Source organism: Stegostoma tigrinum, chromosome 1 (assembly GCF_030684315.1).
Source record: "Stegostoma tigrinum isolate sSteTig4 chromosome 1, sSteTig4.hap1, whole genome shotgun sequence".
Taxonomy (NCBI): Eukaryota; Metazoa; Chordata; class Chondrichthyes; order Orectolobiformes; family Stegostomatidae; genus Stegostoma; species Stegostoma tigrinum.
Window position 1 is genome coordinate 105,178,921 of NC_081354.1, and position 10,810 is coordinate 105,189,730.

Below are 10,810 nucleotides of genomic sequence, written 5' to 3' on the forward strand. Positions count from 1 at the left end.
GGGCAAATATGTGAATAGGTTTTACTAAGATAGAAGTTAGTAAGAACTAGGGGGGCTTTTGAACACTGAGTTGACACTTCCTTTTAACCTTCTGTCTGTCACATAGTCTTACTGCCTTTTCCATGCTGACTTTTCTTGAACCTTCTATAACATGTTAATTTCCTCCACAATATGTATATTCTATTCTACGTCCTATGCATGTATATTCTGTATAAGGGGGAGGCAGTGGCCTAGTGGTATTATCAGGTAATGTTCTGGTGACCTTGATCGATTCCTTCAATGGCCTATGGCTTGCAAGAGAAGCATGAAAGTCAATCTGAAAACATATGCATCCCCCATTTTTATCACTCAATTTTAATCATTCATTTACATCCTTTCCACAGCAATCACATCCCTCCCAAATGTTGATTCCAGAATACGAATTAAAGTTTATCTGCTACATTTTAACTCCAAGATAAATGTTAGACTATTCATATGGGCCAAAAATAACATCTCTTCAATGATGAAACGATAGGAACAAAAGAAGTTCAAAAAGCTTTAGAGATTCACTTATTCAGATCTGTAAGATATTGTAGTTAGATTTTGAGGTTGTTTGGCTCGCCGAGCTGGTTTGTTGTTTTGCAGACGTTTCATTACTGTGCTGGGTAACATCCTCAGTGCAGCCTCTGCTGAAGCGTCGGTATGTTTTTCCGCCTGGTTTTTGAACTCTGGGCTCTGTTGAAATGGATTAGCTCTTTTCCAGGTTTCCTCCATAGTGGAATGTGTATGGGGTTGAGTTCTATGTGTTTATTAGTAGCCTGCTTCGTGGAGTGCCATGCTTCCAGGAATTCGCATGCTCGTCTCTGTCCCAGGATTTTGATGTTGTCCCCATCGAAGTCATGGTTCTCCTTGTCCATGTGGATTGAGTTGAATGAGTATTGGTCATGTCTTTTTGTAGCCAATTGGTGTTCATGTACTCTTGCTGTTAGCTTCCTCACTGTTGGCCTGATGTAGTGTTTCTCACAGTCTCTGCAGGGGATCTTGTAGATGACATTGGTCCTGTCCATGGCGGGGAGTGGGTCTTTAGTTCGGATGTGCGGTTGACGTAGGTTTGTGTGCCACTCTAATGCCCAGCGGTCATAGGAGTCTTGTGGTGAGTTCTGATGTGTTCCTAATGTAGTGTGATGAGTGTGTCGGGGCGTGTAGAATCTTTCTGCTGCTGTTGTTGTAGGCAATCCATCTCAACGGATCCCAGAGTTTAAAAACCAGGTGGGAAAACACACCAACGCTTCATCGGAGGCTGCACTGAGGATGTTACTAGAGGTCATCGCCTCAAAATAAAGGGAAGCAGATGTAGGACTGAGGTCAGGAGGAACTTCTTCACCCAAAGGGTTGTGAATCTGTGGAATTCCCTGCCCAGTGAAGCGGTTGAAGCTAACTTGCTGAATGTTTTTAAGGCAAGGCTAGATAACTTTTTGAACTGTAAAGAAATTAAGGGTTATGGTGAGTGGGCAGGTAAATGAAGCTGAATCTCAAAAAGATCAACCATGATCTTATTAAATGGCGGGGCAGGCTCGAGGGGCCAGATGGCCTACTCCTGCTCCTAGTTCTTATGTTCTTATGTTACCAAGCACAGTAACGAAACATCTGCAAAACAACAAACCAGCTCGGCGAGCCAACCAACCTCAACACCTGCAACCTGAGCGACAGATCTACTCCAAAACCTTATAGTTAGATTTTAAATTTCACAGTTGATTTGTGTGCCATTCCTTAAATACACTGACCTTAGATAGCAGAGCAAATTCATTAGAATCATGCCAGGGCTCTGACCCACACACACACCACAAACGAATAAAATGAATGAATAACCTCAAATCAATTAAAGCACTAGGTACAACTATGATACAGGCAGCCTAGACTTTAATGTTATTTATCTTACATTAAAATTGGGAATGCAATCCTACAGAGGAGTCCAGCAACAAGCTGATATTCTAAGTTGTGCAATGTAGCCAATGTCCTCCATTACCATCATCGCTATTTCCTGTTCCACTGGCAGATTATATTCTCCAGGAATGGAAGCATAGTTATATATAGTTTGGAAGGAATTTCCCTGGCAGTTCTTGATGTTGACTCTGGACCACATGAGGTTTTGGTGTTATTAATTACTAATTACCACTTTGAACACTCTACCTGCTGAAGTGAACCAGAGTTCTTAATTCAGTGACCCAGATAATGTTCTGGGGTCCTGGGTTCGAATCCCACAACAGAAGACAGCGGAATTTGAATTCAATAAAATATCTGGAATTAACAGTCTATGATGACCATGAATCCATTGTCGATTGTCGGAAAAACCCATCTAGTCCACTAATGTCCTTTAGGGAAGAAAACTACCATCATTACCTGGTCCGGCCTACATGTGACTCCAGACACACACAAATGTGGTTCACTCTTAACTGCCCTCTGGGCAATAAATGCTGCCCAGTCTGCAATGCCCTCATCCCGTGAATGAATAAAGAAAACACTTACCTCGAAGCCCCAGGTCCTACACAGTAAGGCCTCCCTCCCTCCCTCCTCCTCCTCTAACCTAATTAAAAGTCCACAGACTCGCAGCAGGAAGAGCGGGAGCATCGATCAGAGGCCTGCAGGTGGGTGAGTCTCTGCTTTAAAGATTAGCAAATACCTACCTTGACCGGCGGAGCCCTCCATTCCTGATCCAGCAGCAGAAAGAGCGGGAGCTCTAACTGAGAAGGACTCTCGTGTGTTGTTAATGGTAAGGCTTTTCAATTTTTATCCTTGTGTATTGCGTAATTGATTAAAAGTTTAATTGCTTAATTGAAAAAGAGTGTAGCAGTGAAGTACTAGAAAGCATTTAATGCATAAATTGTAAAAGTTAACTAAATAAGTAGTAATGGCTGGACAGGTGATGTGCTGTAGCTGTATGATGTGGGAGCTGGCTGATCCCATTGTGAATGGCAGCGACCACATCTACAGCAAGTGTTGGTTGCTGGAAGAACTCCGGATCAGAGTAAATGATCTGGAATCTGAGCTTCAAACTCTGCGGCACATCCGGGAGGGGGAGAGTTATTTGGACACTGTTTCAGGAGCCAGTCACACCCGGTAGATTAAATAACTCAAATTCAGAAAGTGTTCAGGGACAAGGTGTGACTGTAAGTGAGGCGGGTGGGGGGATTCCGAGGTCAGGAGTGCAGGAGCCTCAGCCCTTGACCTTGACCAACAGGTATGAGATTCTTGCTCCCTGTACGGATGAGGGAAAGGACTGTGGACAGGATGAGCCAGCTGACCACGGCACCATGGTGCAGAAGGCCATTCAAGAGGGGGGAGCAAAAAGACGGGTAGTTGTCATAGGGGATTCTATAATTACGGGGACAGATAGTATCCTATGCAAGCCGGATTGGGAGTCCCGCATGGTGTGTTGCCTGCCCGGTGCCAGGGTGCGGGACATCTCCGACAGGGTTGAAAGGATATTGGAGCGGGAGGGGGAGGATCCAGTTGTTGTGGTCCACGTTGGGACTAACAATATAGGCAAAGCCAGGGTAGAGGGCCTGTTCAGGGATTATCAAGCACAAGGAGAGAAATTGAAGTACAGGTCCTCAAGGGTCATAATCTCCGGATTATTCCCGAGCCACGTGCTAATTGGCATAGGGAAAAGAAAGTTAGGGAAGTAAACACGTGGCTAAGGGATTGGTGTGGGAAAGAGGGATTTCATTTCATGGGGCATTGGCATCAGTTTTGGAACCAGTGGGATCTGTACCGTTGGGACGGTCTCTACCTGAACCGATCTGGAACCAGTGTTCTAGCGAAAAGGATAAATAGGGTGGTCAGTAGGACATTAAACTTCTGATCGGGGGAAGGGAAAGTGAAAGAGACAGGGAGTATGGAGTTAAATGGAAAGATAAGCAACAGGATAGCATGTGTACAGGTGGGTTTAAGCTCGAGGCAGACTAGGAATACAGCAAAAAGGAAGGATAATTTAAGACTTCTTGGGATTTCCAACCTCTCTAATAATGATAAGAAAGTTAGCATTAAGGCACTTTACCTAAATGCTTGTAGTATTTGCAACAAAGTAGATGAATTAACAGCACAAATCATCTTGAATGATTACGATGTGGTAGGCATCACAGAGACATGGCTGCAGGGAGTTCAGGGCTGGCAGTTAAACATCCAAGGATTCACAACATATCGAAAAGACAGGGAGGTGGGCAGAGGGGGTGGAGTTGCCTTGTTAGATAAGAATGAAATTAAATCTACGGCACTGAATGACATAGGGTCAGAAGCTGTGGAGTCTGTGTGGTTGGAATTGAGGAACCACAAAGGCAAAAAAGCTATAATGGGAGTTATGTACAGACCTCCTAACAGTGATCAGGACCAGGGGCGCAAGATGCACCAAGAAATAGATAGGACATGTCAGAAAGGCAAGGTCACGGTGATCATGGGGGACTTCAATATACAGGTAGACTGGGTGAATAATGTTGCTGGTGAATCCAAAGAAAAGGAATTCATGGAATGCTTGCAGGATGGCTTTTTGGAACAGCTTGTGATGGAGCCCACAAGGGAGCAGGCTTTTCTGGACTTAGTGCTATGTAATGAGCCAGACTTTATAAAAGACCTTAAAGTAAGGGAACACTTAGGAGGCAGCGATCATAATATGGTAGAGTTCAGTCTGCAGGTTGAAAGAGACAAGGCAAAATTGGATGTAATGGTGTTACAGTTAAATAAAGGTAATTACAGGGGCATGAGAGAGGAATTGACGAAAATCGACTGGAAGCAGAGCCTAGCAGGGAAAACAGCAGACCAACAATGGCAGGAGCTTCTGGGTGTAATTGAGGACACAGTACAGAGGTTCATCCCAAAGAAGAAAAAGATTGTCCGGGGTGGGATTAGACAGCCATGGCTGACAATGGAAGTCAAGAAATATATCAAAGAAAAAGAGACAGCCTATAAAGTGGCCAAGAGCACTGGGAAATCAGAAGATTGGGAAGGCTATAAAAACAAACAGAGGATAACAAAGAGAGAAATAAGGAAGGAGAAGATCAAATATGAAGGTAGGCTAGCTAGTAATATTAGAAATGATAGTAAAAGCTTCTTTCAATACATAAGAAACAAACGAGAGGCAAAAGTAGATATTGGGCCGCTCCAAATTGATGCTGGAAGGCTAGTGATGGGAGATAAGGAAATAGCTGAAGAACTTAATAAGTACTTTGTGTCAGTCTTCACAGTGGAAGACATGAGTAGTATGCCAACAATTAGGGAGAGCCAGGGGGCAGAGTTGAGTATGGTAGGCATTACAAAAGAGAAAGTGCAAGAAAAGTGAAAAGGTCTAAAAATTGATAAATCTCCTGGCCCCAATGGGCTACATCCTAGAGTTCTGAGGGAGGTGGCTGAGGAAATAGCGGAGGCTTTGGTCGTGATCTTTCAAAAGTCACTGGAATCAGGGAAAGTCCCAGATGACTGGAAAATTGCTGTTATAACTCCCTTGTTGAAGAAAGGATCAAGGCAAAAGATGGAAAATTATAGGCCGATTAGCCTAACCTTGGTAGTTGGTAAAATTCTAGAATCCATTGTCAAAGATGAGATTTCTAAATTCCTGGAAGTGCAGGGTCAGATTAGAACAAGTCAGCATGGTTTTAGTAGGGGGAGGTCATGCCTGACAAACCTGTGAGAATTCTTTGAAGAGGTAACAAGTATGTTAGACCAGGGAAGCCCAGTGGATGTTATCTATCTAGACTTCCAAAAGGCCTTTGATATGATGCCTCATGGGAGGCTGCTGAGCAAGGTGAGGGCCCATGGTTTTCGAGGTGAGCTACTGGCTTGGATTGAGGATTGGCTGTCTGACAGAAGGCAGAGAGTTGGGATAAAAGGCTCTTTTTCGGAACGGCAACCAGTGACAAGTGGTGTCCCGCAGGGTTCAGTGTTGCGGCCGCATCTGTTCACCTTGTACATTAATGATCTGGATGAAGGGACTGGGGGCATTCTGGCGAAGTTTGCCGATGATACAAAGATAGGAGGACAGGCAGGTAGTACTGAGGAGGTGGGGAAGCTGCAGAAAGATTTAGACAGTTTAGGAGAATGGTCCAGGAAATGGCTGATGAAATTCAATGTGAGTAAATGTGAGGTTTTGCACTTTGGCAAAAAGAATACAGGCATGGACTATTTTCTAAATGGTGAGAAAATTCACAAATCAGAAGTACAAAGGGTTCTGGGAGTGTTGGTCCAGGATCCTCTAAAAGTTAACTTGCAGGTAGAGGCCGTTATTAAGAAAGCAAATGTAATGTTGTCGTTTATCTCAAGAGAGTTGGAATATAAAAGGAGCGATGTGCTTCTGAGGCTTTATAAAGCTCTAGTTAGGCCCCATTTAGAACACTGTGTCCAATTTTGGGTCCCACACCTCTGGAAGGACATTCTAGCCCTGGGGCGTGTCCAGCGGAGATTCACATGGATGATCCCTGGAATGGTAGGTTTAAAGTATGATGAATGGCTAAAGATCCTGGGACTGTACCTATTAGAGTTTAGAAGGTTGAGGGGAGATCTAATAGAAACTTAGAAGATAATGTATGGTTTAGAAGGGTTGGACGCTAGGAAGTTGTTTCCATTAGGCGGGGAGACTCAGACCCATGGGCACAGCCTTAAAATTAGAGGGGGTAAATTTAAAACAGAAATGCGACGACATTTCTTCAGCCAGAGAGTGGTGGGCTTGTGGAATTCATTGCCACTGAGTGCAGTAGAGGCTGGGACGTTGGATGCCTTCAAGGCAGAGATCGACAAATTCTTGATCTCAGAAGGAATCAAGGGCTACGGGGAGAGTGCAGGGAAGTGGAGTTGAAATGCCCATCAGCCATGATTTAAATGGTGGAGTCGAGTTGATGGGCCGAATGGCCTTACTTCCACTCCTATGTCTTATGGTCTTATGGTCTAAGCCATCGCTCCCCTCTTTAAGTACAACTACTTATTGCACTGTCCAACAATTTTAGTACACTTAATATGTAGGAAGCAATGTCTTGTAATTGACAGCTGTGGCAGTAGCAAATTGTTAATACCATTCACCCAATATAAGCCATTAACACTGTTAAGCACAGACTGTTTTACTGATGGGGACTGTTACAAAGAAACAAATAAAGAAACAAAGAAACCTACAGAACAGGAACAGGCCCTTCAGCCCTCCAAGCCTGTGCCGATCAAGATCCTCTATCTAACCTGTCATCTATTTTCTAACGGTCTGTGCCCATTTGCTCCCTGCCCATCCATGTACCTGTCCAAATATACCTTAAAAGACGCTAACGTGTCTGCGTCCACCATGTCCGCTGGCAACGCGTTCCAGGCACCCACCACCCTCTGTGTAAAGAACTTTCCATGCATATCTCCCTTAAACTTTTCTCCTCTCACTTTGAACTCATGATCCCTAGTAATTGAGTCCCCCACTCTGGGAAAAAGCTTTTTGCTATCCACCCTGTCTATACCCCTCATGATTTTGTAGACCTCAATCAGGTCCCCCCTCAATCTCCGTTTTTCTAATGAAAATAATCCTAATCTACTCAACCTCTCTTCATAGCTAGCACCCTCCATAACAGGCAACATCCTGGTGAACCTCCTCTGCACCCGCCCCAAAGCATCCACATCCTTTTGGTAATGTGGCGACCAGAACTGTACACAGTACTCCAAATGTGGCCGAAACAAAGTCCTATACAACTGCAACATGACCTGCCAACTCTTGTACTCAATACCCCACCCAATGAAGGAAAGCATGCCATATGCCTTCTTGACCACCCCATTGACCTGCGTTGTCACCTTCAGGGAAGCATGGACCTGAAAACCCAGGTCTCTCTGTTCATCAATTTTCCCTAAGACTTTTCCATTTACTATATAGTTCGCCCTTGAATTTGATCTTCCAAAATGCATCAGTTCACATTTGCCCGGATTGAACTCCATCTGCCATTTATCTGCCCAACTCTCCAGTCTATCTATATTCTGCTGTAATTTCTGACAGTCCCGTTCACTATCAGCTACTCCACCAATCTTAGTGTCATCAGCAAACTTGCTGATCAGACCGCCGACGCCTTCCTCCAGATCATTTACATATATCACAAACAATAGTGGTCCCAGCACAGATCCCTGTGGAACACCACTGGTCACAGGTCTCCAATTTGAGAAACTCCCTTCTACTACTACCCTCTGTCTCCTGTTGCCCAGCCAGTTTTTTATCCATCTAGCAGCCACACCATGGACCCCATGTGACTTCACTTTCTCCAACAGCCTGCCATGGGGAACCCTATCAAATGCTTTACTAAAGTCCATGTATATGACATCTACAGCCTTTCCCTCATCAATCAACTTTGTCACTTCCTCAAAGAATTCTATTAAGTTGGTAAGACATGACCTTCCCTGTACAAAACCATGTTGCCTATCACTGATAAGCCCATTTTCTTCCAAATGGGAATAGATCCTATTCCTCAGTATCTTCTCCAGTAGCTTTCCTACCACTGACGTCAGGCTCATCGGTCGATAATTACCTGGATTATCCTTGCTGCCCTTTTTAAACAAGGGGACAACATTAGCAAGTCTCCAGTCCTCCGGGACCTCACCCGTGCCGAAGGACACTGCAAAGGTATCTGTTAGGGCCCCGGCTATTTCCTCTCTTGCTTCCCTCAGAAACCTGAGATAGATCCCATCCAGACCTGGGGACTTGTCCACCTTAATGTCTTTTAGGATACCTAACACTTGCTCCTTCCTTATGTCAACTTGACCTAGACTAAGCAAACATTTATCCCTAACCTCAACATCCATCATGTCCCTCTCCTTGGTGAATACTGATGCAAAGTACTCGTTAAGAATGTCACCCATTTTCTCTGACTCAGCGCATAACTTTCCTTCTTTGTCCTTAAGTGGGCCAATCCTTTCTCTAGTTACCCTCTTGCTCATTATATATGAATAAAAGGCTTTGGGATTTTCCTTAACCATGTTTGCCAGCAATATCTCATGTCCTCTCTTAGCCCTCTTAATCCCTTTTTTCAGATTCGCTCTACATTCCCGATATTCTTGCAAAGCTTTGTCTGTCTTCAGTCACCTAGACCTCATGTATGCTTCCTTTTTTCTCTTGGCTAGTCTCACAATTTCACCTGTCATCCATGGTTCCCTAATCTTGCCATTTCTATTCCTCATTTTCACAGAAACATGTCTCTCTTGCACGCTAATCAACCTCTCCTTAAAAGCCTCCCACGTATCAAATGTGGATTTACCTTCAAACAGTTTCTCCCAATCTACATTCCTCAGATCCTGCTGAATCGTGGTATGGTCGGCCTTCCCCCTCTTCCTTTAGGACCACTCCCATCCTTGTCCATGAGTATTGTAAAACTTACGGAATTGTGGTCGCTATTTCCAAAGTAGTCCCCTACTGTAATATCAACCACCTGGTCGGGTTCATTCCCCAGCACCAGGTCCAGTATGGCCCTTCCTGAGTTGGACTACATACATACTGCTCTAGAAAACCCTCCTGGACACACCTTACAAATTCTGCTCTGTCTTGACCCCTAACACTGTGTGAATCCCAGTCAATGTTGGGAAAATTAAAATCTCCCATCACCACCACCCTGTTTCTCCTACACCTTTCCGTTATCTGTTTACATATTTGTGCCTCTATCTCATGCTCGCTGTTGGGAGGCCTGTAGTACAGCCCCAGCATTGTTACTGCATCCTTCCTATTTCTGAGTTCTACCCATATTGCCTCACTGCTTGAGTCCTCCATGGGGCCCTCCTTCAGTGCGGTTGTGATATCGTCTTTGACCATTACTGCAACTCCTCCACCCCTTTTACCTCCCTCTCTATCCTGCCTGAAGCATCGATATCCCGGGACAACTAGTTGCCAGTCATGCCCTTCCCTCAACCAAGTCTCAGTAATAGCAATAACGTCATACCTCCAGGTACTGATCCAAGCCCTAAGCTCATCTGCCTTATCTACTACACTTCTCGCATTAAAACAAATGTTAGTGCTTGATAGAACAAGTAAGTGTGGGGTTTTAATGAATCTTGAATGTTTGTTGGAGCTTGGAGTGCTTTGCCAATTGCAATGATGAGAAACAGAATACTGCATCTTTTAAGAAAAATTTATCAAAGTACTTGAAACAGTAAAAAGATTCATGTCAATGCTGGGAATGTGACCCAGTAGCATCAGTTGTAGATTAAAAACTGAAAGAACTGTGGATGCTGTAAATCAGAAACAAAAACAGAAATTGCTGGAAAAGATCAGCAGGTCTGGCAGCATCTGTGGAGAGAAATGACGGGTGAATGTTTTGAGTTGAGTCACACTTCCTCAGAACTCATTTTGCGGAAACTTGTGAATTTACACAACTAAACCATGAGCTAATTAAAGATTAAATCATCTGAGACAAAACAGATTTTTCCATGTCAGCACAACTGCTCAGAGAAGCTGACTTTTGAAGAAGTTATAAATACGTGAGGAGCTCTGTGTTTATAAATCAAGTCTCCCTCATTTCCTGCAACACATCCCTCACACCCTGCCCCCACAATAACCACCCAAAGAGAATCCCCCTAGTCCTAACATACTACCCCACCAACCTCCGGATACAACGCATCATCCTCCGGAACTTCTGCCATCTACAATCCATCCCCACCACCCAAGACATTTTTCCACCCCCACCCTTGTCTGTTTTCCGGAGAGACCACTCTCTCCGTGACTCCCTTGTCCGCTCCACAGTCCCCTCCAACCCCACTTCACCCGGCACCTTCCACTGCAACCACAGGAAATGCTACACTTGCCCCTACACCTCCGCCTTCACCCCCATCCTAGGTCCCAAGATGA